Source organism: Ambystoma mexicanum, chromosome 3p (genome assembly GCF_040938575.1).
Source record: "Ambystoma mexicanum isolate Mex_15411 chromosome 3p, UKY_AmexF1_1, whole genome shotgun sequence".
NCBI lineage: Eukaryota > Metazoa > Chordata > Amphibia > Caudata > Ambystomatidae > Ambystoma > Ambystoma mexicanum.
This window is the reverse complement of record NC_090925.1, coordinates 1658491-1684647: the sequence shown is the minus strand read 5'-3', so window position 1 is coordinate 1684647 and position 26157 is coordinate 1658491.

Here is a 26157-nt window from a genome sequence, read left to right as displayed (position 1 = left end):
AACTATTCCTTTAGCTCCACCCGAACGCTTTGCTGGGGACCCCAAAAGGTTTGCCGTGTTTATGAACCAATGCCATCTGCACTTTTTATGCAGACCTGGAGCCTTTCCAAACGATCAAGCCAAAGTAGCCTTTGTACTATTGTATCTCAGTGGCAGCGCAGCTGATTGGTCAATTGCACTAGTCAACCAGGATGACCCTCTTCTTCGGGATTTTCAGGGTTTTCAAATGAGCATGGAAAGACTATTCGCCTGACATTTACAAGGACAGGCCCTGGATAACGAACTTTTGTCCCTGCGACCGGGTAACCAGGATCTGCTAACCTATATCGCTACCTTCAATAGGTTGGTGGTGGAAACCAGATGGCCCGAGGTCAAACTAATTACATTATTCCATCGTGGGCTGCGAGGAGAACTCAAAGATGTTTTGGCTCAAGTTGTGAACCCACCTCAGGATTGCGCTGAATATATAGACTTAGTGGTCCAGATAGATCACCGACTTCAGAATAGAAAGGCTGATCGAGCTAGGTTTGAGAATCGAGTGTTGGTTAAACCCAACGTTACCCCCAAAGGAACAGATGCACCAGAACCCTTGCTGATCGCTGAAAAAGCTGAATTTAGAACTGTTCCCACTTGCATTTAGAAGTGTACCCAGTTGCACCTGAAAGTTGCACCCAATAGCCTCCCTGAGAAAGTTGAATTTAGAATTGTCCCCACCTGCTTTAGAATTGTACCCAATTGCATTTAGAAGCTGCGCCCAACAGTCTCTCTGTGAAAGTTGAATTTAGAATTGTTCCCATTTGCATCTAGAAGTGTACCCAACGGCATTACAGAAGTGTACACAATTGCATTTAGAAGCTGCGCCCAATAGCCTCTCTGCGAAAGTTGAATTTAGATCTGTTCCCACTTGCATCAGAATTGTTCCCACCTGCATTTAGAAGTGTACCCAATTGCATTTAGTAGTGTACTCAGTTGCATTTGGAGGCTGCGCCCAATAGCCTCCCTGTGAAAGTTGAATTTAGATCTGTTACCACCCGCATTAGAACTGTTCCCACTTGCATTTAGAAGTGTACCCACTTGCAGTTGGAAGTTGCGCCAGATAGCCTCTCTGAGAAAGTTGATTAGAATTGTTCCCTCTTGCATGTAGATGTGTACCCAACGGCATTTAGAAGTGTACCCAATTGCATTCAGAAGCTGCACCCAATAGCCTCTCTGTGAAAGCTGAATTTAGAACTGTTCCCACTTGCACTTAGAAGTGTACCCAGTTGCACCTGAAAGTTTGCACCCAATAGCCTCTCTGTGAAAGTTGATTTTAGAATTATTCCCACTTGCATTAGAAGTATACCCAATCTTATTTAGAAGTTACGCCCAATAGCCTCTCTGAGAAAGTTGAATTAAGAACTGTTCCTACTCGCAACTAGAACTGTACTCCGCACCCTCTCTGAGAAAGTTGAATTTAGAATTGTTCCCTCTTGCAATTATATGTGTATCCAACAGCATTTTAGAAGTGTACCCAGTTACACTTGAAAGTTGCACCCAATAGCCTCTCTGTGAAAGTTGAATTCAGAATTGTTCCCACCTGCCTTAGAAATATTCCATTTTATTTAGAAGCTGCGCCCAATTGCCTCTCTGAGAAAGTTGAATTAAGAACTGTTCCCACCTGCATCTAGAACTGTACCCTGCACCCTCTCTGTGAAAGTTGAATTCAGAATTGTTCCCACCTGCATTAGAATTATACCCAATTTTATTTAGATGCTGCGCTCAATTAGCCTCGCTGAGAAAGTTGAATTAAGAACTGTTCCTACCTGCATCTAGAACTGTACCCTGCACCCTCTCTGTGAAAGTTGAATTCAGAATTGTTCCCACCTGCATTAGAATTATACCCAATTTTATTTAGAAGCTGCGCCCAATTAGCCTCTCTGAGAATTTGAATTAAGAACTGTTCCTACCTGCATCTATAACTGTACCCTGCACCCTCTCTGAGAAAGTTGAATTTAGAATTGTTCCCACCAACATTTAGAAGTGTACCCAATTGCATTTAGAAACTGCACCCAATAGCCTCTCTGAGAAAGTTGAATTTAGGACTGTTTCCACCTGCATTTAGAAGTATACCCAACTACATTTGAAGTTGCGCCCATTAGCCTCTTTGAAAAGTTGCTCAACTCAGTTGTATACCCAACTGCATTTAGAAAGTGTACCCAATTGCATTTAGAACCATACCAAGTTGCACTTAGAAGTATACTCAATTGCTTAGAAGCACCAATTAGTCCTTGACTAGTTGAGCCCAGAAGTGTACCTATAAGTGTGAGTCACCGACCCTAGAACCACAATCAGAAAACCCTCCTAAATCAACCCAAAGCTCACACCAATCATGAGCGCACCAACTCCACCAGTGCCCGTCAGAAATGACTCCCATGGACCCCCTCCACTCTCCAATCTGCCCTCCTCCCCCCCTCCCAAGACAACCCACCATCCTCCGCAATCCCTGCCAGCACCCTCACGAAACACCTAGCCAGGGGGGCACAATGGTGTGCAAACCACCCCAAGACCACTCATCTCCTGAACCCCACTGCCGACCCGCCAGCACTGCCCATGCCCACTCCCCCCACTACCACACCCCACCCTGCAATCACCCACCCCCCACCTTGCCATCATACCCCTGCCACCTTCCCCCCCGACTGCACCCTTTCCCCTCCCTAAAAACTGCGCGCCTAGCCCTAGCGAGAACCGAAGCTGCCTCCGTCTCCCCCTCTGACCCCCCTACGCTCTCTCTCACACCAATCACATCAAAGAAAGTGTGTGGACTAGACGAGTGTGCGGACTGGACGAGTGTGCGGAATGGACGAGTGTGCGGACTGGACGAGGGTGTGAACTAGACGATGATAATGACTGGACGAAAGTGTGGAACGGACGAGTATGAGGAACGGATGAATATGTGCAACCGACGATACTTAATATGCTTTGGAATGAAGGAAACACTTGAAAACATACATCATACCACACCCCACGCTTACTCTCCCCTTTACACCACCACTCATCTAGAACACAGAGATACTATGACACCATTCAGTATAACTGTTCTCATATCTACGTCTCCCGCTTACTCCACATCACTCTAAGTAATCATTTCTGGTTTCACCCCCCCCAGCCAGGCGTTCTCCTCAGGCCCAACGCAGACACACTCGTTCTGGGTAAAACCGACCAGAGCGAACATATACTCCTGACCTCTCAACCACCACACCTACAGCTAAGAAGCAGCTACCACTCGATTTCTGCACCAGCTGCACACATACCTGGTGCGCACATGCAGTTTTGGACTCCCTCTACTCTCTCTACTGACCTGAACTTCGATTCCCGAGGGCATTCAACCTACCAGCGCCTTCAGACCATACCAATGGTATATAAGGCGCTATATAAATGCAAAATAACATAACATAACATAACATAACATAACATCGGGGGGTTAAATGAACTTTAACTCAGAAGGAAAGAGAAAAGAGATGGCAATTGCACTTGTGTCTGTACTGTGGAACCGTGGGACATTTTCTACAGGATTTCCCGGTAAAGCCACCCAAAAAGGTGGTAGGAGTTGCGAACAAAAACCATACAGAGTCTGATTCGGGAAACAACCATGCCCGACAAGCGTAGAGGTCCACTTGTCGAGCTTAAATAAGGACACTGAGACCTCGCACCTAATCATACCAATGGTCCTTATTGATCCAAGGCAGCCATCACGTATGCACGCATTAAGAGCGTACATTGATAGTGGGGCCATAGGAAACTACATGGACCACGAACTGGCTTCAAGGATGAACCTATCTCTTTGCAAAAGGACCACTACAGACGTCATCACTACCGTCGATGGAACTGAAATTGTCTCTGGGCCAGTAACTCATTACGCTATAGAGATGACTCTGTTGGGTCAAGATGGGCATCGAGAAAGCATTGTGTTTGACCTAATCAAGGCTCTGCAATTCCAAATAATTCTGGGAATGCCATGGTTAGAAACACATAATCCTTGTATCGAATGGCGAGAGAAGAGAGAGACCTTCCCAGATTGTGCACACACCTGTTACCTGGAAAAAACCTTGAACAAAGGCCTGGCCACCGTGACTAATCCATTCGTGCAGTTACCTCAGGAATATCAAGAATTCCAGGATGTTTTTCAGAAAGAACAGGCAAACACCTTACCACCTCACAGATCTTACGATTGTCAAATCAATCTCTTACCCGGTGCACAACCCCCATGCAGCAGGATCTACGCCCTTACGGCGCCCGAAAACCTTCACCTACGGCAAAACTTGGACCAATACCTTGCTAATGGCTTAATTCGCCCATCCAAGTCTCCTGCATCCTCAGCTCTATTCCTCGTGCCTAAAATGGAAGGTGACCTTAGAACGTGTATAGATTAGCGCGCATTAAACCAAATTACGGTAAAAAAACGATACCCATTGCCTCTGATCCCCGAATTACTGGACCAAGTTAAGGATGCTTGTATCTACACTAAGTTAGATCTCCGAGGGGCATATCATCTGGTACGTGTTAATGAAGGCGATGAATGGAAGACTGCCTTTCGCACCAAGTACGGATTATTCGAATATCAGGTGATGCCTTTCGGGTTGTGCAATGCACCTGCAGCCTTCCAGTATTTTATGAACTATGTCTTTTGTGAACTCATTGACGTCTGTGTTGTCGTATACATAGACGATATTCTAGTGTACTCCTTCTCAAAATCAGACCATGTTAAGCACGTTTGTGCAGTCCTTGAGAAATTACGCCAGAACAAGTTATATGCAAATTTGGAAAAAATTGGAAAAGTCGAATTTCTTGGATTTATCCTGACCCCAAAAGGAGTCCGAATGGACTCTCGGAAGGTGGACGCCATTCTCAAATGGCCATCACCCAGTTCAGTCAAAGGAGTACAAAGCATGCTTGGCTTCGCTAATTTCTACCAAAGATTTATCCCTGCATTCTCACATATTGTACATCCCATTACAGCACTCTTGCAAAAGAACAAGCGCTTCTTGTGGATCGAAGAAGCTGAAAGAGCCTTCCAAGATCTAAACTTGAAATTCACGTCTTCACCTGTTTTAAGGCATCCACGCCCCGAGCTTCCATACGTAGTGGAAACAGATGCTTCCAGTTTAGCCATGGGAGCTGTCCTGTCTCAGAAGGATCCTGAAACCGGCCGACTTCATCCAGTAGCATTCTGGTCCAGAAAATTCTCGGCACCCAAATTAAACTATGCAGTTACTGATAAAGAGTTATTGGCCATCAAATCTGCCTTCAAAGCTTGGCGGCATTATCTTCTCGGCAAAAGGCATACCATCACTGTAATCACCAATCACAGGAATTTGCAATTTTTGAAGACAGCCAAGGCCCAATCATCACGTCAACTTAGGTGGGCATTATTCTTTGCAGAATTCGATTTCGAGATCACTTATCGACCAGGTTGTAAAAATGGCAAGGCAGATGTCTTATCCCGAATAGGAATGGGAGAAGCATACTCGAACCCAGAACCGGTACCTATAATTTCAGAAGAAAGAATTCTTGGCATAACTACTTTACAGACTCTAGAAGATATTCACCTAAAAATCAAGCAACTTTTCGATCCAGCAGCCCTACAGGACTGGGTAAAGAAAGGCTGAGATTATTCAGTCACCAATGACCTACCTTACTATCAAGGTCGTCTATTCATATCACACAAGGAACTACAAGAATTGGTTATCTCCATTTATCACGATGCACTGATTGAAGGACATCCAGGAGTCGCAAAAACTGAAGCTAACATTAAGAGACAATTTTGGTGGCCCACCTGGCGAAAAGACATAAAGTCCCACTCACTGAGCAAACGGAACCACGCTGGAGTACGCTGTGTTGTACTGAGGGCCGATAGCTATCTGTTGTTTTGTCCTTCAAAACTGTTCAGTATAAAATAAAGATCTTTGTATATTCCTTTGTAACCCGTGTTCGGTGTATTTCCTTTTGGGGGTACTCAGCCTCGATATTTTCTCTTTGTTTTCACAACATCTCTCATCAGTGCCCCTTGCTGTCACATCTCTCATCAGAGCCCCTCGCTCTCACATCTCTCATCAGAGCTCCCTGCTGTCACATCTCTCATCAGAGTCCCCTCTTGTCACATCTCTCATCAGAGCCCTCGCTGTCACATCTCTCATCAGAGCCCCTTGCTGTCACATCTCTATCGGAGCCCCCTGCTGCCACATCTCTCATCAGGGTCCCTTACTGTCACATCTCTCATCGGAGCCCCCTGCTGTCAAATCTCTCATTGGAGCCCCTTGTTGTCACATCTCTCATCGGAGCCCTCTGCTGTCACATCTCTCATCAGAGCCCCTTGCTGTCACATCTCTCATTGGAGCCCCATGCTGTCACATCTCTCATCGGAGCCCCCTGTTATCACATCTCTCACCGGAGCCCCCTGCTGTCACATCTCTCATAGGAACCCCCTGCTGCCACATCTCTCAATGGGGCACCTTGCTGTCACATTTCTCATTGGAGCCCCCTGCTGTCACATCTCTCATCGGAGCTCCTTGCTGTCACATCTCTTATCGGAGCCCCCTACTGTCACATCTCTCATCAGAGCCCCCTGCTGTCACATCTCTCATCGGATCCCACTTGCTGTCACATCTCTCATCAGAGACCCTGCTGTCACATTTCTCATCAGAGCCCCTGCTGTCACCTCTCTCATCAGAGCCCCTGCTGTCACATCTCACATCAGAGTCCCTTGCTGTCACATCTCTCATCAGAACCCCTTGTTGTCACATCTCTCTATTGAGCTATTGAACCAGCCCCCATTCCCATTTGAGCCCTCATAGGGCTCAATGGGAATGGGGAAGGAGCTAATAACGGTACTGCAATTTGCGGTACCGTTATTAGCTCTGAGGTCCCTCAGCGGGAACCGTCCATAACGCCTGGGCAGACCACACATTAAGGACGGGACCTGCTGAGGGACCTCGTAGTAGGGCGGTAGGGGATTACTGGCACCGGTGCCAGTAATCCCCTACCGCCTACCGTGTAATGAGGCCCCATGTCTATAGTGTATAATTAGTTTACATGAAAGGCTAGTTTATTATATAATGTGGTTTACTTCCAAGTCATTGCTACGAATACAGTATTATTAAAGCACATGAAATATAAAGCAAAACCTTAATATATCAACTAAACCTGGAAAGTGTGCTCAGTTGTTTAAATTGTCCACATCCTGGTTTCACCATTTAACCAGATTGTGTGATCCTGGGCAAATCATTTAATCACACTGGGCCTCATTACGAGCTTGAAGGTAAGGGAAAAAACAATGGCGGTAAAGGATTACCGGCATTGTTTACCTCTCCGGGCCATTACGATCCACCAACCCGCTATTAGCGGTACCGTAAATAACGGTGCCTCTAATGGCGCCATGGGCGTGGGCACGCAACCTCACATGCCGGAAATAGAGGCATGGCGTAAACAGGAGCTGAACACAAGTATTGCGGACATGCTAATAACAGCCTACAGAAGACAGAAAAGTACCTTACCGGCATGGAGCAAATACCGGCATCGCGGACCACCCGTAAACGGCCATGTGCAGTGTTCCCAAATGCCACAGGTGCACACAATCATCACAGGTGGAAGCAATATAGACTGTGCCAGCACAAAAGGAGCACACCCCACCCCTTCCCACACCCAGTCACACACAAAAATAATTCCAATACTAGTAGCAATGCTGGGGCTGGAGGACATGATGGCAGTGGAACTCCAGCAACAACAACAACAGGCAGCACAGAGGAGACACAGGAGGCGAAGGAGGGTGAGGCAGGCACAGCCTGCACCATCATTGCAGGCAGTTGTACCACACAGGCATCCCCCAATCCATCGAATCAGAGCCAATCCATTCAGCCTAACCCCTGAGCAGATACACACCCTGTACCGTCTGGACCGGGACACCATCACCACCATTGTGGACATGATACATAACAACATTTCCAGCCTCATAGACATCCGTACCGCCATCCCCCCTCTACTGAAAGTGGTGTCTATGCTCACCCTTCCTGGCCACAGGCACCTACCAGCACACAGTAGGACAGATGCATGGCATATCAAAACCATTATTCTCACGTATGCTGAACCAAGTGCTTGATGCCCTCCTGAAGCACACAGGCGACCACATTTTCCTACCACGGACAGCCCAGGAGATCTCCAACACCAAAGTTGGTTTCCATTTACTGGCCGGCATCCCTATTTGCAATGGTGCCATCGACTGCACCCATGTTGAATTGGTGGTCCGACATGCCATGGAGGCAGTGTACCGCAACCGTAAGTTATACCACTCCATCAACGTGCAAATAGTATGTGACTCAAACAAGATCATCACACATTGTTGTGCCCGATTTCCCGGATCAACCCATGATTCAATGGTCATGCGGAACTCCACGATACCACGCTACATGGAGCGACACGCAGGGCACAGATGCTACTTGGTGAGTTGCATGTCAGGCCCATGGCATCGCAATGAGGGTAGGTGATTGGGGGGAGAGATGCATACGTCACCTGGCTGAGATGGGGGGAGATGCATACTTCACCTGGCTGAGATGGGGGGAGAGATGCATACTTCACTTGGCTGAGATGGATGGGGGGAGAGATGCATACTTCACCTGGATGAGATGGGGGGGGAGATGCATACTTCACATGGCTGAGATGGGGGGGAGGGATGCATACTTCACCTGGCTGAGATGGGGGAGATGCATACTTCACCTGGCAGAAATGGGGGTGGGGGAGAGATGCATACTTCACCTGACTGAGATGGGTGGGGGGGAGATGCATACTTCACTTGGCTGAGATGTGGGCGAGGGATGCATACTTCACCTGGCTAAGATGGGGGGAGAGATGCATACTTCACATTGCTGAGATGGGGGGAGATGCATACTTCACCCGGCTGAGATGGGGGGAGATGCATACTTCACCTGGCTGAGATGGGGGGGAGAGATGCATACTTAACCTGGCTAAGATGGGGGGAGAGATGCATACTTCACATGGCTGAGATGGGGGGGAGATGCGTGCTTAACCTAGCTGAGAGGGGGGGAGATGCATACTTAACCTGGCTGAGATGGGGGTGGGGGGAGATGCATACTTCACCTGGCTGAGATGGGGGGGGAGATGCATACTTCACCTGGCTGAGATGGGGGGGATGCATACTTTACCTGGCTGAGATGGGGGGGAGATGCATACTTCACCTGGCTGAGATGGGGGGGATGCATAGTTCACCTGGCTGAGATGGGGGGGGGAGATGCATACTTCACCTGGCTGAGATGGGGGGGAGATGCATACTTCAAATGGCTGAGATGGGGGGAGATGCATACTTCACCTGGCTGAGATGGGGGGGAGATGCATACTTCACCTGGCTGAGATGGGGGGAGATGCATACTTAACCTGGCTGAGATGGGGGGGTGAGAGATGCATACTTCACCTGGCTGAGATGGGGGGAGAGATGCATACTTCACCTGGCTGAGATGGGGGGGGAGATGCATACTTCACCTGGCTGAGATGGGGGGGGAGATGCATACTTCACCTGGCTGAGATGGGGGGAGATGCATACTTCACCTGGCTGAGATGGGGGGAGATGCATACTTAACCTGGCTGAGATGGGGGGGAGATGCATACTTCACCTGGCTGAGATGGGGGGAGATGCATACTTCACCTGGCTGAGATGGGGGGGAGATGCATACTTCACCTGGCTGAGATGGGGGGGAGATGCATACTTAACCTGGCTGAGATGGGGGGGGGGATGCATACTTCACCTGGCTGAGATGGGGGGGGGAGATGCATACGTCACCTGGCTGAGATGGGGGTGAGAGATGCATACTTCACCTGGCTGAGATGGGGGGAGATGCATACTTCACCTGGCTGAGATGGGGGGGGAGATGCATACTTTACCTGGCTGAGATGGGGGGGAGATGCATACTTCACCTGGCTGAGATGGGGGGGAGATGCATACTTCACCTGGCTGAGATGGGAGGGAGATGCATACTTAACCTGGCTGAGATGGGGGGGGATGCATACTTCACCTGGCTGAGATGGGGGGGGAGATGCATACGTCACCTGGCTGAGATGGGGGGTGAGAGATGCATACTTCACCTGGCTGAGATGGGGGGGAGATGCAAACTTCACCTGGCTGAGATGGGGGGGGAGATGCATACTTTACCTGGCTGAGATGGGGGAGATGCATACTTCACCTGGCTGAGATGGGGGAAAGATGCATACTTCACCTGGCTGAGATGGGGGTAGAGATGCATACTTCACCTGGCTGAGATGGGTTGGGGAGAGATGCATACTTCACCTGGCTGAGATGGGGGGGAGATGCATACTTCGCCTGGCTGAGATGGGGGGAGAGATGCATACTTCACCTGGCTGAGATGGGGGGGGGAGAGGTGCATACTTCACCTGGCTGAGATGGGGGGGAGATGCATACTTCACCTGGCTGAGATGGGGGGAGAGATGCATACTTCACCTGGCTGAGATGGGGGAGATGCATACTTCACCTGGCAGAAATGGGGGTGGGGGGAGATGCATACTTCACCTGGCTGAGATAGGGGGGAGATGCATACTTCACCTGGCTGAGATGGGGGATGCATACTTAACCTGGCTGAGATGGGGGGGAGATGCATACTTCACCTGGCTGAGATGGGGGAAGATGCATACTTCACCTGGCTGAGATGGGGGGAGATGCATACTTCACCTGGCTGAGATGGGGGGGAGATGCATACTTCACCTGGCTGAGATGGGGGGAGAGATGCATACTTCACCTGGCTGAGATGGGGGGGGAGATGCATACTTCACCTGGCTGAGATGGGGGGGAGATGCATACTTTACCTGGCTGAGATGGGGGGGAGATGCATACTTCACCTGGCTGAGATGGGGGGAGATGCATACTTCACCTGGCTGAGATGGGGGGGAGATGCATATGTCACCTGGCTGAGATGGGGGGTGGATGCATACTTCACCTGGCTGAGATGGGGGGGGGAGATGCATACGTCACCTGGCTGAGATTGTGGGTGAGAGATGCATACTTCACCTGGCTGAGATGGGGGGGGAGATGCATACGTCACCTGGCTGAGATTGTGGGTGAGAGATGCATACTTCACCTGGCTGAGATGGGGGGGAGATGCATACTTCACCTGGCTGAGATGGGGGGGGAGATGCATACTTTACCTGGCTGAGATGGGGGAGATGCATACTTCACCTGGCTGAGATGGGTTGGGGAGAGATGCATACTTCACCTGGCTGAGATGGGGGTAGAGATGCATACTTCACCTGGCTGAGATGGGTTGGGGAGAGATGCATACTTCACCTGGCTGAGATGGGGGGGGAGATGCATACTTCGCCTGGCTGAGATGGGGGGAGAGATGCATACTTCACCTGGCTGAGATGGGGGGGAGAGGTGCATACTTCACCTGGCTGAGATGGGGGGAGATGCATACTTCACCTGGCTGAGATGGGGGGAGAGATGCATACTTCACCTGGCTGAGATGGGGGAGATGCATACTTCACCTGGCAGAAATGGGGGTGGGGGGAGATGCATACTTCACCTGGCTGAGATAGGGGGGAGATGCATACTTCACCTGGCTGAGATGGGGGATGCATACTTAACCTGGCGGAGATGGGGGGGAGATGCATACTTCACCTGGCTGAGATGGGGGAAGATGCATACTTCACCTGGCTGAGATGGGGGGAGATGCATACTTCACCTGGCTGAGATGGGGGGAGATGCATACTTCACCTGGCTGAGATGGGGGGAGATGCATACTTAACCTGGCTGAGATGGGGGGAGAGATGCATACTTCACCTGGCTGAGATGGGGGGAGATGCATACTTCACCTGGCTGAGATGGGGGGAGATGCATACTTCACCTGGCTGAGATGGGGGAAGATGCATACTTCACCTGGCTGAGATGGGGGGGAGATGCATACTTCACCTGGCTGAGATGGGGGGAGATGCATACTTCACCTGGCTGAGATGGGGGGGAGATGCATACTTAACCTGGCTGAGATGGGGGGAGAGATGCATACTTCACCTGGCTGAGATGGGGGGAGATGCATACTTCACCTGGCTGAGATGGGGGGAGATGCATACTTCACCTGGCTGAGATGGGGGGAGATGCATACTTCACCTGGCTGAGATGGGGGTGATGCATACTTCACCTCGCTGAGATGGGGGGGGAGATGCATACTTCACCTGGCTGAGATGGGGGGGAGATGCATACTTTACCTGGCTGAGATGGGGGAGATGCATACTTCACCTGGCTGAGATGGGGGAAAGATGCATACTTCACCTGGCTGAGATGGGGGTAGAGATGCATACTTCACCTGGCTGAGATGGGTTGGGGAGAGATGCATACTTCACCTGGCTGAGATGGGGGGGAGATGCATACTTCACCTGGCTGAGATGGGGGGGAGATGCATACTTCACCTGGCTGAGATGGGGGGAGAGGTGCATACTTCACCTGGCTGAGATGGGGGGGAGATGCATACTTCACCTGGCTGAGATGGGGGAGAGATGCATACTTCACCTGGCTGAGATGGGGTGGGGAGAGATGCATACTTCACCTGGCTGAGATGGAGGGGGGAGATGCATACTTCACCTGGCTGAGATGGGGGGGAGAGATGAATACTTCACCTGGCTGAGATGGGGGGAGTGATGCATACTTCACCTGGCTGAGATGGGGGGGGGAGATGCATACTACACCTTGCTGAGATGGGGGGGGGAGAGATGCATACTTCACCTGGCTGAGATGGGGGGGAGAGATGCATACTTCACCTGGCTGAGATGGGGGAGAGATGCATACTTCACCTGGCTGAGATGGGGGGATGCATACTTCACCTGGCTGAGATGGGGGGGAGATGCATACTTCACCTGGCTGAGATGGGGGGAGAGATGCATACTTCACCTGGCTGAGATGGGGTGAGAGATGCATACTTAACCTGGCTGAGATGGGGGGGGGTGCATACTTCACCTGGCTGAGATGGGGGGTAGGGAGAGATGCATACTTCACCTGGCTGAGATGGGGGGGAGAGATGCATACTTCACCTGGCTGAGATGGGGGGAGATGCATACTTCACCGCGCTGAGATGGGGGAGATGCATACTTCACCAGCTGAGATGGGGGGGAGATGCATACTTCATCTGGCTGAGATGGGGGGGGGAGATGCATACTACACCTTGCTGAGATGTGGGGGGAGAGATGCATACTTCACCTGGCTGAGATGGGGGGGAGAGATGCATACTTCACCTGGCTGAGATGGGGGGAGAGATGCATACTTCACCTGGCTGAGATGGGGGGATGCATACTTCACCTGGCTGAGATGGGGGGGAGATGCATACTTCACCTGGCTGAGATGGGGGGGAGAGATGCATACTTCACCTGGCTGAGATGGGGTGAGAGATGCATACTTCACCTGGCTGAGATGGGGGGGTGCATACTTCACCTGGCTGAGATGGGCGGGAGAGATGCATACTTAACCTGGCTGAGATGGGGGGGAGAGATGCATACTTCACCTGGCTGAGATGGGGGGAGATGCATACTTCACCTGGCTGAGATGGGGGAGATGCATACTTCACCAGCTGAGATGGGGGGGGAGATGCATACTTCATCTGGCTGAGATGGGGGTAGATATGCATACTTCACGTGGCTGAGATGGGGGGGAGATGCATACTTCACCTGGCTGAGATGGGGGGGAGAGATGCATACTTCACCTGGCTGGGATGGGGGGAGATGCATACTTCACGTGGCTGAGATGGGGGGAGAGATGCATACTTCACCTGGCTGAGATGGGGGAGATGCATACTTCACCTGGCTGAGATGGGGGGGGGGAGAGATGCATACTTCACAGATGGGGGGAGAGATGCATACTTCACCTGGCTGAGATGGGGGGGAGAGATGCATACTTCACCTGGCTGAGATGGGGGGAGATGCATACTTCACCTGGCTGAGATGGGGGGAGAGATGCATACTTCACCTGGCTGAGATGGGGGGGAGATGCATACTTCACCTGGCTGAGATGGGGGGAGAGATGCATACTTCACAGATGGGGGGAGAGCTGCATACTTCACCTGGCTGAAATGGGGGGGAGATGCATACTTCACCTGGCTGAGATGGGGGGAGATGCATACTTCACCTGGCTGAGATGTGGGGGGGGAGATGCATACTTTACCTGGCTGAGATGGGGGAGAGAGATGCATACTTCACCTGGCTGAGATGGGGGGTAGAGATGCATACTTCACCTGGCTGAGATGGGGGGGAGAGATGCATACTTCACCTGCCTGAGAACGGGGGGAGATGCATACTTCACCTGGCTGAGATGGGGGGGATGCATACTTCACCTGGCTGAGATGGGGGGAGAGGCATACTTCACCTGGCTGAGATGGGGGGAGAGATTCATACTTCACCTGGCTGAGATGGGGGGGAGAGATGCATACTTCACCTGGCTGAGATGGGGGGGAGATGCATACTTCACCTGGCTGAGATGGGGGAGATGCATACTTCACCTGGCTGAGAGGGGGGGGGGGAGATGCACACTTCACCTGGCTGAGATGGGGGGGATGCATACTTCACCTGGCTGAGATGGGGAGAGAGATTCATACTTCACCTGGCTGAGATGGGGGGATGCATACTTCACCTGGCTGAGATGGGGGGGAGATGCATACTTCACCTGGCTGAGATGGGTTGGGGAGAGATGCATACTTCACCTGGCTGAGATGGGGGGGAGATGCATACTTCACCTGGCTGAGATGGGGGGGGGGAGATGCATATTTCACCTGGCTGAGATGGGGGGGAGAGGTGCATACTTCACCTGGCTGAGATGGGGTGGGGAGAGATGCATACTTCACCTGGCTGAGATGGAGGGGGGAGATGCATACTTCACCTGTCTGAGATGGGGGGAGAGATGAATACTTCACCTGGCTGAGATGGGGGGAGAGATGCATACTTCACCTGGCTGAGATGGGGGGGGGAGATGCATACTACACCTTGCTGAGATGGGGGGGGAGAGATGCATACTTCACCTGGCTGAGATGGGGGGGAGAGATGCATACTTCACCTGGCTGAGATGGGGGGAGAGATGCATACTTCACCTGGCTGAGATGGGGGGATGCATACTTCACCTGGCTGAGATGGGGGGAGATGCATACTTCACCTGGCTGAGATGGGGGGGAGAGATGCATACTTCACCTGGCTGAGATGGGGTGAGAGATGCATACTTCACCTGGCTGAGATGGGGGGGGGTGCATACTTCACCTGGCTGAGATGGGGGGTAGGGAGAGATGCATACTTCACCTGGCTGAGATGGGGGGGGAGAGATGCATACTTCACCTGGCTGAGATGGGGGGAGATGCATATTTCACCTGGCTGAGATGGGGGAGATGCATACTTCACCAGCTGAGATGGGGGGGGGGAGATGCATACTTCATCTGGCTGAGATGGGGGGGGGAGATGCATACTACACCTTGCTGAGATGGGGGGGGGAGAGATGCATACTTCACCTGGCTGAGATGGGGGGGAGAGATGCATACTTCACCTGGCTGAGATGGGGGGAGAGATGCATACTTCACCTGGCTGAGATGGGGGGATGCATACTTCACCTGGCTGAGATGGGGGGGGAGATGCATACTTCACCTGGCTGAGATGGGGGGGAGAGATGCATACTTCACCTGGCTGAGATGGGGTGAGAGATGCATACTTCACCTGGCTGAGATGGGGGGTGCATACTTCACCTGGCTGAGATGGGGGGGAGAGATGCATACTTCACCTGGCTGAGATGGGGGGGGAGAGATGCATACTTCACCTGGCTGAGATGGGGGGAGATGCATACTTCACCTGGCTGAGATGGGGGAGATGCATACTTCACCAGCTGAGATGGGGGGGGAGATGCATACTTCATCTGGCTGAGATGGGGGTAGATATGCATACTTCACGTGGCTGAGATGGGGGGAGATGCATACTTCACCTGGCTGAGATGGGGGGGAGAGATGCATACTTCACCTGGCTGGGATGGGGGGAGATGCATACTTCACCTGGCTGAGATGGGGGGAGAGATGCATACTTCACCTGGCTGAGATGGGGGGGAGATGCATACTTCACCTGGCTGAGATGGGGGGGGGAGAGATGCATACTTCACAGATGGGGGGAGAGATGCATACTTCACCTGGCTGAGATGGGGGGAGAGATGCATACTTCACCTGGCTGAGATGGGGGGAGATGCATACTTCACCTGGCTGAGATGGGGGGAGAGATGCATACTTCACCTGGCTGAGATGGGGGGGAGATGCATACTTCACCTGGCTGAGATGGGGGGGGGAGAGATGCATACTTCACAGATGGGGGGAGAGATGCATACTTCACCTGGCTGAGATGGGGGGGAGATGCATACTTCACCTGGCTGAGATGGGGGGAGATGCATACTTCACCTGGCTGAGATGTGGGGGGGAGATGCATACTTTACCTGGCTGAGATGGGGGAGAGAGATGCATACTTCACCTGGCTGAGATGGGGGGTAGAGATGCATACTTCACCTGGCTGAGATGGGGGGGAGAGATGCATACTTCACCTGGCTGAGAACGGGGGGGAGATGCATACTTCACCTGGCTGAGATGCGGGGGATGCATACTTCACCTGGCTGAGATGGGGGGAGAGGCATACTTCACCTGGCTGAGATGGGGGGAGAGATTCATACTTCACCTGGCTGAGATGGGGGGGAGAGATGCATACTTCACCTGGCTGAGACGGGGGGGAGATGCATACTTCACCTGGCTGAGATGGGGGAGATGCATACTTCACCTGGCTGAGAGGGGGGGGAGATGAACACTTCACCTGGCTGAGATGGGGGGGATGCATACTTCACCTGGCTGAGATGGGGAGAGAGATTCATACTTCACCTGGCTGAGATGGGGGGATGCATACTTCACCTGGCTGAGATGGGGGGGGAGATGCATACTTCACCTGGCTGAGATGGGGGGGAGAGATGCATACTTCACCTGGCTGAGATGGGGTGAGAGATGCATACTTCACCTGGCTGAGATGGGGGGGTGCATACTTCACCTGGCTGAGATGGGGGGTAGGGAGAGATGCATACTTCACCTGGCTGAGATGGGGGGGGAGAGATGCATACTTCACCTGGCTGAGATGGGGGGAGATGCATACTTCACCTGGCTGAGATGGGGGAGATGCATACTTCACCAGCTGAGATGGGGGGGGAGATGCATACTTCATCTGGCTGAGATGGGGGGGGAGATGCATACTACACCTTGCTGAGATGGGGGGGAGAGATGCATACTTCACCTGGCTGAGATGGGGGGAGAGATGCATACTTCACCTGGCTGAGATGGGGGGAGAGATGCATACTTCACCTGGCTGAGATGGGGGGATGCATACTTCACCTGGCTGAGATGGGGGGGGGAGATGCATACTTCACCTGGCTGAGATGGGGGGGAGAGATGCATACTTCACCTGGCTGAGATGGGGTGAGAGATGCATACTTCACCTGGCTGAGATGGGGGGGTGCATACTTCACCTGGCTGAGATGGGGGGTAGGGAGAGATGCATACTTCACCTGGCTGAGATGGGGGGGAGAGATGCATACTTCACCTGGCTGAGATGGGGGGAGATGCATACTTCACCTGGCTGAGATGAGGGAGATGCATATTTCACCAGCTGAGATGGGGGGGGAGATGCATACTTCATCTGGCTGAGATGGGGGTAGATATGCATACTTCACGTGGCTGAGATGGGGGGGAGATGCATACTTCACCTGGCTGAGATGGGGGGGAGAGATGCATACTTCACCTGGCTGAGATGGGGGGGGATGCATACTTCACCTGGCTGAGATGGGGGGAGAGATGCATACTTCACCTGGCTGAGATGGGGGGGAGATGCATATTTCACCTGGCTGAGATGGGGGGGGGAGAGATGCATACTTCACAGATGGGGGGAGAGATGCATACTTCACCTGGCTGAGATGGGGGGGGAGAGATGCATACTTCACCTGGCTGAGATGGGGGGAGATGCATACTTTACCTGGCTGAGATGGGGGGGAGATGCATACTTCACCTGGCTGAGATGGGGGGGGAGATGCATACTTCACCTGGCTGAGATGGGGGGGGGGAGAGATGCATACTTCACAGATGGGGGGAGAGATGCATACTTCACCTGGCTGAGATGGGGGGGAGATGCATACTTCACCTGGCTGAGATGGGGGGAGATGCATACTTCACCTGGCTGAGATGGGGGGGAGATGCATACTTTACCTGGCTGAGATGGGGGAGAGAGATGCATACTTCACCTGGCTGAGATGGGGGGTAGAGATGCATACTTCACCTGGCTGAGATGGGGGGGAGAGATGCATACTTCACCTGGCTGAGAACGGGGGGGAGATGCATACTTCACCTGGCTGAGATGGGGGTGATGCATACTTCACCTGGCTGAGATGGGGGGAGAGGCATACTTCACCTGGCTGAGATGGGGGGGGAGAGATTCATACTTCACCTGGCTGAGATGGGGGGGAGAGATGCATACTTCACCTGGCTGAGATGGGGGGGAGATGCATACTTCACCTGGCTGAGATGGGGGAGATGCATACTTCACCTGGCTGAGAGGGGGGGAGATGCACACTTCACCTGGCTGAGATGGGGGGGATGCATACTTCACCTGGCTGAGATGGGGAGAGAGATTCATACTTCACCTGGCTGAGATGGGGGGGATGCATACATCACCTGGCTGAGATGGGGGGGGAGATTCATACTTCACCTGGCTGAGATGGGGGGGAGAGATGCATACTTCACCTGGCTGAGATGGGGGGGAGATGCATACTTCACCTGGCTGAGATGGGGAGGGGAGAGATGCATGCTTCACCTGGCTGAGAACGGGGGGTAGATGCATACTTCACCTGGCTGAGATGGGGGGGAGATGCATACTTCACCTGGCTGAGATGGGGGGGGAGATGCATACTTCACCTGGCTGAGATGGGAGGAGAGATTCATACTTCACCTGACTGAGATGGTCGGAGAGATGCATACTTCACCTGGCTGAGATGGGGAGGGAGAGATGCATACTTTACCTGGCTGAGATGGGGGGGAGATGCATACTTCACCTGGCTGAGATGGGGAGGGGAGAGATGCATGCTTCACCTGGTTGAGAACGGGGGGTAGATGCATACTTCACCTGGCTGAGATGGGGGGAAGATGCATACTTCACCTGGCTGAGATGGGGTGAGAGATGCATACTTCACCTGGCTGAGATGGGGGGGTGCATACTTCACCTGGCTGAGATGGGGGGTAGGGAGAGATGCATACTTCACCTGGCTGAGATGGGGGGGAGAGATGCATACTTCACCTGGCTGAGATGGGGGGAGATGCATACTTCACCTGGCTGAGATGGGGGAGATGCATACTTCACCAGCTGAGATGGGGGGGGAGATGCATACTTCATCTGGCTGAGATGGGGGGGGGAGATGCATACTACACCTTGCTGAGATGGGGGGGAGAGATGCATACTTCACCTGGCTGAGATGGGGGGAGAGATGCATACTTCACCTGGCTGAGATGGGGGGAGAGATGCATACTTCACCTGGCTGAGATGGGGGGATGCATACTTCACCTGGCTGAGATGGGGGGGGAGATGCATACTTCACCTGGCTGAGATGGGGGGGAGAGATACATACTTCACCTGGCTGAGATGGGGTGAGAGATGCATACTTCACCTGGCTGAGATGGGGGGGTGCATACTTCACCTGGCTGAGATGGGGGGTAGGGAGAGATGCATACTTCACCTGGCTGAGATGGGGGGGAGAGATGCATACTTCACCTGGCTGAGATGGGGGGAGATGCATACTTCACCTGGCTGAGATGAGGGAGATGCATATTTCACCAGCTGAGATGGGGGGGGGAGATGCATACTTCATCTGGCTGAGATGGGGGTAGATATGCATACTTCACGTGGCTGAGATGGGGGGGAGATGCATACTTCACCTGGCTGAGATGGGGGGGAGAGATGCATACTTCACCTGGCTGAGATGGGGGGAGATGCATACTTCACCTGGCTGAGATGGGGGGAGAGATGCATACTTCACCTGGCTGAGATGGGGGGGAGATGCATATTTCACCTGGCTGAGATGGGGGGGGGAGAGATGCATACTTCACAGATGGGGGGAGAGATGCATACTTCACCTGACTGAGATGGGGGGGAGAGATGCATACTTCACCTGGCTGAGATGGGGGGAGATGCATACTTTACCTGGCTGAGATGGGGGGGGGAGATGCATACTTCACCTGGCTGAGATGGGGGGGGGGAGATGCATACTTCACCTGGCTGAGATGGGGGGGGGGAGAGATGCATACTTCACAGATGGGGGGAGAGATGCATACTTCACCTGGCTGAGATGGGGGGGAGATGCATACTTCACCTGGCTGAGATGGGGGGAGATGCATACTTCACCTGGCTGAGATGGGGGGGAGATGCATACTTTACCTGGCTGAGATGGGGGAGATAGATGCATACTTCACCTGGCTGAGATGGGGGGTAGAGATGCATACTTCACCTGGCTGAGATGGGGGGGAGAGATGCATACTTCACCTGGCTGAGAACGGGGGGGAGATGCATACTTCACCTGGCTGAGATGGGGGTGATGCATACTTCACCTGGCTGAGATGGGGGGAGAGGCATACTTCACCTGGCTGAGATGGGGGGGAGAGATTCATACTTCACCTGGCTGAGATGGGGGGGAGAGATGCATACTTCACCTGGCTGAGATGGGGGGGAGATGCATACTTCACCTGGCTGAGATGGGGGAGATGCATACTTCACCTGGCTGAGAGGGGGGGAGATGCACACTTCACCTGGCTGAGATGGGGGGGATGCATACTTCACCTGGCTGAGATGGGGAGAGAGATTCATACTTCACCTGGCTGAGATGGGGGGGATGCATACATCACCTGGCTGAGATGGGGGGGGAGATTCATACTTCACCTGGCTGAGATGGGGGGGAGAGATGCATACTTCACCTGGCTGAGATGGGGGGGAGATGCATACTTCACCTGGCTGAGATGGGGAGGGGAGAGATGCATGCTTCACCTGGCTGAGAACGGGGGGTAGATGCATACTTCACCTGGCTGAGATGGGGGGGAGATGCATACTTCACCTGGCTGAGATGGGGGGGGGAGATGCATACTTCACCTGGCTGAGATGGGAGGAGAGATTCATACTTCACCTGGCTGAGATGGTCGGAGAGATGCATACTTCACCTGGCTGAGATGGGGAGGGAGAGATGCATACTTTACCTGGCTGAGATGGGGGGGAGATGCATACTTCACCTGGCTGAGATGGGGAGGGGAGAGATGCATGCTTCACCTGGTTGAGAACGGGGGGTAGATGCATACTTCACCTGGCTGAGATGGGGGGAAGATGCATACTTCACCTGGCTGAGATGGGGGGAGAGATTCATACTTCACCTGGCTGAGATGGTGGGAGAGATGCATACTTCACCTGGCTGAGATGGGGAGGGAGAGATGCATACGTTACCTGGCTGAGATGGGGGGAGAGATGCATACTCCACCTGGCTGAGATGGGGGGGGGATGCATACCTCTCCTGGCTGAGATGGGGTGAGATGCATACTTCACCTGGCTGAGATGGGGGGGAGATGCATACTTCACCTGGCTGAGATGGGGGGAGAGATGCATACTTCACCTGGCTGAGATGGGAGGGAGAGATGCATACTTCACCTGGCTGAGATGGGGGGGAGATGCATACTTCACCTGGCTGAGATGGGGGGGGGAGATGCATACTTCACCTGGCTGAGATGGGGGAGAGATGCATACTTCACCTGGCTGAGATGGGAGGGAGAGATGCATACTTCACCTGGCTGAGATGGGGGGGTTAGAGATGCATACTTCACCTGGCTGAGATGGGGGGAGATGCATACTTCACCTGGCTGAGATGGGGGGGATGCATACTTCACCTGGCTGAGATGGAGGGGGGAGAGATGCATACTTCACCTGGCTGAGATGGGGGAGATGCATACTTCACCTGGCTGAGATGGGGGAGAGATGCATACTTCACCTGGCTGTGATGGGGGGGAGATGCATACTTCACCTGGCTGAGATGGGGGGGAGAGATGCATACTTCACCTGGCTGAGATTGGGGATGGGGGGAGATGCATACTTCACCTGGCTGAGATGGGAGATGGGGGGGATGCATACTTCACCTGGCTGAAATGGGGGATGGGGGGAGATGCATACTTCACCTGGCTGAGATGGGGGGGGAGATGCATACTTCACCTGGCTGAGATGGGCGGGAGATGCATATTTCACCTGGCTGAGAGGGGGGGGGAGATGCATACTTCACCTGGCTGAGATGGGGGGGAGAGATTCATACTTCACCTGGCTGAGATGGGGGGAGATGCATACTTCACCTGGCTGAGATGGGGGGGAGAGATTCATACTTCACCTGGCTGAGATGGGGGGGAGATGCATACTTCACCTGGCCGAGATGTGGGGGGAGATGCATACTTCACCTGGCTGAGATGGGGGGAGATGCATACTTCACCTGGCCGAGATGGGGGAGAGATGCATACTTCACCTGGCTGAGATGGGGGGAGATGCATATTTCACATGGCCGAGATGGGGGTAGAGATGCATACTTCACCTGGCTGAGGTGGGGGGATGCATACTTCACCTGGCTGAGATGGGGGGGGGAGATGCATACTTCACCTGGCTGAGATGAGGGAGAGATGCATACTTCACCTGGCTGAGATGGGGGGAGATGCATACTTCACATGGCTGAGATGGGGGGGAGATACATACTTCACCTGGCTGAGATGGGGGAGAGATGCATACTTCACCTGGCTGAGATGGGGAGGGAGAGATGCATACTTCACCTGGCTGAGATGGGGAGGGGAGAGATGCATGCTTCACCTGGCTGAGAACGGGGGGTAGATGCATACTTCACCTGGCTGAGATGGGGGGGAGATGCATACTTCACCTGGCTGAGATGGGGGGAGAGATTCATACTTCACCTGGCTGAGATGGTGGGAGAGATGCATACTTCACCTGGCTGAGATGGGGAGGGAGAGATGCATACTTTACCTGGCTGAGATGGGGGGGAGATGCATACTTCACCTGGCTGAGATGTGGAGGGGAGAGATGCATGCTTCACCTGGTTGAGAACGGGGGGTAGATGCATACTTCACCTGGCTGAGATGGGGGGAGATGCATACTTCACCTGGCTGAGATGGGGGGAGAGATTCATACTTCACCTGGCTGAGATGGTGGGAGAGATGCATACTTCACCTGGCTGAGATGGGGAGCGAGAGATGCATACTTTACCTGGCTGAGATGGGGGGGAGAGATGCATACTCCACCTGGCTCAGATGGGGGGGATGCATACCTCACCTGGCTGAGATGGGGGGAGATGCATACTTCACCTGGCTGAGATGGGGGGGAGATGCATACTTCACCTGGCTGAGATGGGGGGAGAGATGCATACTTCACCTGGCTGAGATGGGAGGGAGAGATGCATACTTCACCTGGCTGAGATGGGGGGAGATGCATACTTCACCTGGCTGAGATGGGGGGAGATGCATACTTCACCTGGCTGAGATGGGGGGGGAGATGCATACTTCACCTGGCTGAGATGGGGGGAGAGATGCATACTTCACCTGGCTGAGATGGGGAGGGAGAGATGCATACTTTACCTGGCTGAGATGGGGGGGAGATGCATACTTCACCTGGCTGAGATGTGGAGGGGAGAGATGCATGCTTCACCTGGTTGAGAACGGGGGGTAGATGCATACTTCACCTGGCTGAGATGGGGGGAGATGCATACTTCACCTGGCTGAGATGGGGGGAGAGATTCATACTTCACCTGGCTGAGATGGTGGGAGAGATGCATACTTCACCTGGCTGAGATGGGGAGCGAGAGATGCATACTTTACCTGGCTGAGATGGGGGGGAGAGATGCATACTCCACCTGGCTCAGATGGGGGGGATGCATACCTCACCTGGCTGAGATGGGGGGAGATGCATACTTCACCTGGCTGAGATGGGGGGGAGATGCATACTTCACCTGGCTGAGATGGGGGGAGAGATGCATACTTCACCTGGCTGAGATGGGAGGGAGAGATGCATACTTCACCTGGCTGAGATGGGGGGAGATGCATACTTCACCTGGCTGAGATGGGGGGAGATGCATACTTCACCTGGCTGAGATGGGGGGGGAGATGCATACTTCACCTGGCTGAGATGGGGGGAGAGATGCATACTTCACCTGGCTGAGATGGGAGGGAGAGATGCATACTTCACCTGGCTGAGATGGGGGGGTTAGAGATGCATACTTCACCTGGCTGAGATGGGGGGGGATGCATACTTCACCTGGCTGAGATGGGGGGAGATGCATACTTCACCTGGCTGAGATGGAGGGGGGAGAGATGCATACTTCACCTGGCTGAGATGGGGGAGATGCATACTTCACCTGGCTGAGATGGGGGAGAGATGCATACTTCACCTGGCTGAGATGGGGGAGAGATGCATACTTCACCTGGCTGAGATGGGGGAGATGCATACTTCACCTGGCTGAGATGGGGGAGAGATGCATACTTCACCTGGCTGAGATGGGGGGGAGATGCATACTTCACCTGGCTGAGATGGGGGGATGCATACTTCACCTGGCTGAGATGGGGGGGAGATGCATACTTCACCTGGCTGAGATGGGTTGGGGAGAGATGCATACTTCACCTGGCTGAGATGGGGGGGAGATGCATACTTCACCTGGCTGAGATGGGGGGGGGAGATGCATATTTCACCTGGCTGAGATGGGGGGGAGAGGTGCATACTTCACCTGGCTGAGATGGGGGGAGATGCATACTTCACCTGGCTGAGATGGGGGGAGAGATGCATACTTCACCTGGCTGAGATGGGGTGGGGAGAGATGCATACTTCACCTGGCTGAGATGGAGGGGGGAGATGCATACTTCACCTGTCTGAGATGGGGGGAGAGATGAATACTTCACCTGGCTGAGATGGGGGGAGAGATGCATACTTCACCTGGCTGAGATGGGGGGGGGAGATGCATACTACACCTTGCTGAGATGGGGGGGGAGAGATGCATACTTCACCTGGCTGAGATGGGGGGGAGAGATGCATACTTCACCTGGCTGAGATGGGGGGAGAGATGCATACTTCACCTGGCTGAGATGGGGGGATGCATACTTCACCTGGCTGAGATGGGGGGAGATGCATACTTCACCTGGCTGAGATGGGGGGGAGAGATGCATACTTAACCTGGCTGAGATGGGGTGAGAGATGCATACTTCACCTGGCTGAGATGGGGGGGGTGCATACTTCACCTGGCTGAGATGGGGGGTAGGGAGAGATGCATACTTCACCTGGCTGAGATGGGGGGGGAGAGATGCATACTTCACCTGGCTGAGATGGGGGGAGATGCATACTTCACCTGGCTGAGATGGGGGAGATGCATACTTCACCAGCTGAGATGGGGGGGGGAGATGCATACTTCATCTGGCTGAGATGGGGGGGGGAGATGCATACTACACCTTGCTGAGATGGGGGGGGAGAGATGCATACTTCACCTGGCTGAGATGGGGGGGAGAGATGCATACTTCACCTGGCTGAGATGGGGGGAGAGATGCATACTTCACCTGGCTGAGATGGGGGGATGCATACTTCACCTGGCTGAGATGGGGGGGGAGATGCATACTTCACCTGGCTGAGATGGGGGGGAGAGATGCATACTTCACCTGGCTGAGATGGGGTGAGAGATGCATACTTCACCTGGCTGAGATGGGGGGTGCATACTTCACCAGGCTGAGATGGGGGGGAGAGCTGCATACTTCACCTGGCTGAGATGGGGGGGGAGAGATGCATACTTCACCTGGCTGAGATGGGGGGAGATGCATACTTCACCTGGCTGAGATGGGGGAGATGCATACTTCACCAGCTGAGATGGGGGGGGGAGATGCATACTTCATCTGGCTGAGATGGGGGTAGATATGCATACTTCACGTGGCTGAGATGGGGGGAGATGCATACTTCACCTGGCTGAGATGGGGGGAGAGATGCATACTTCACCTGGCTGGGATGGGGGGAGATGCATACTTCACCTGGCTGAGA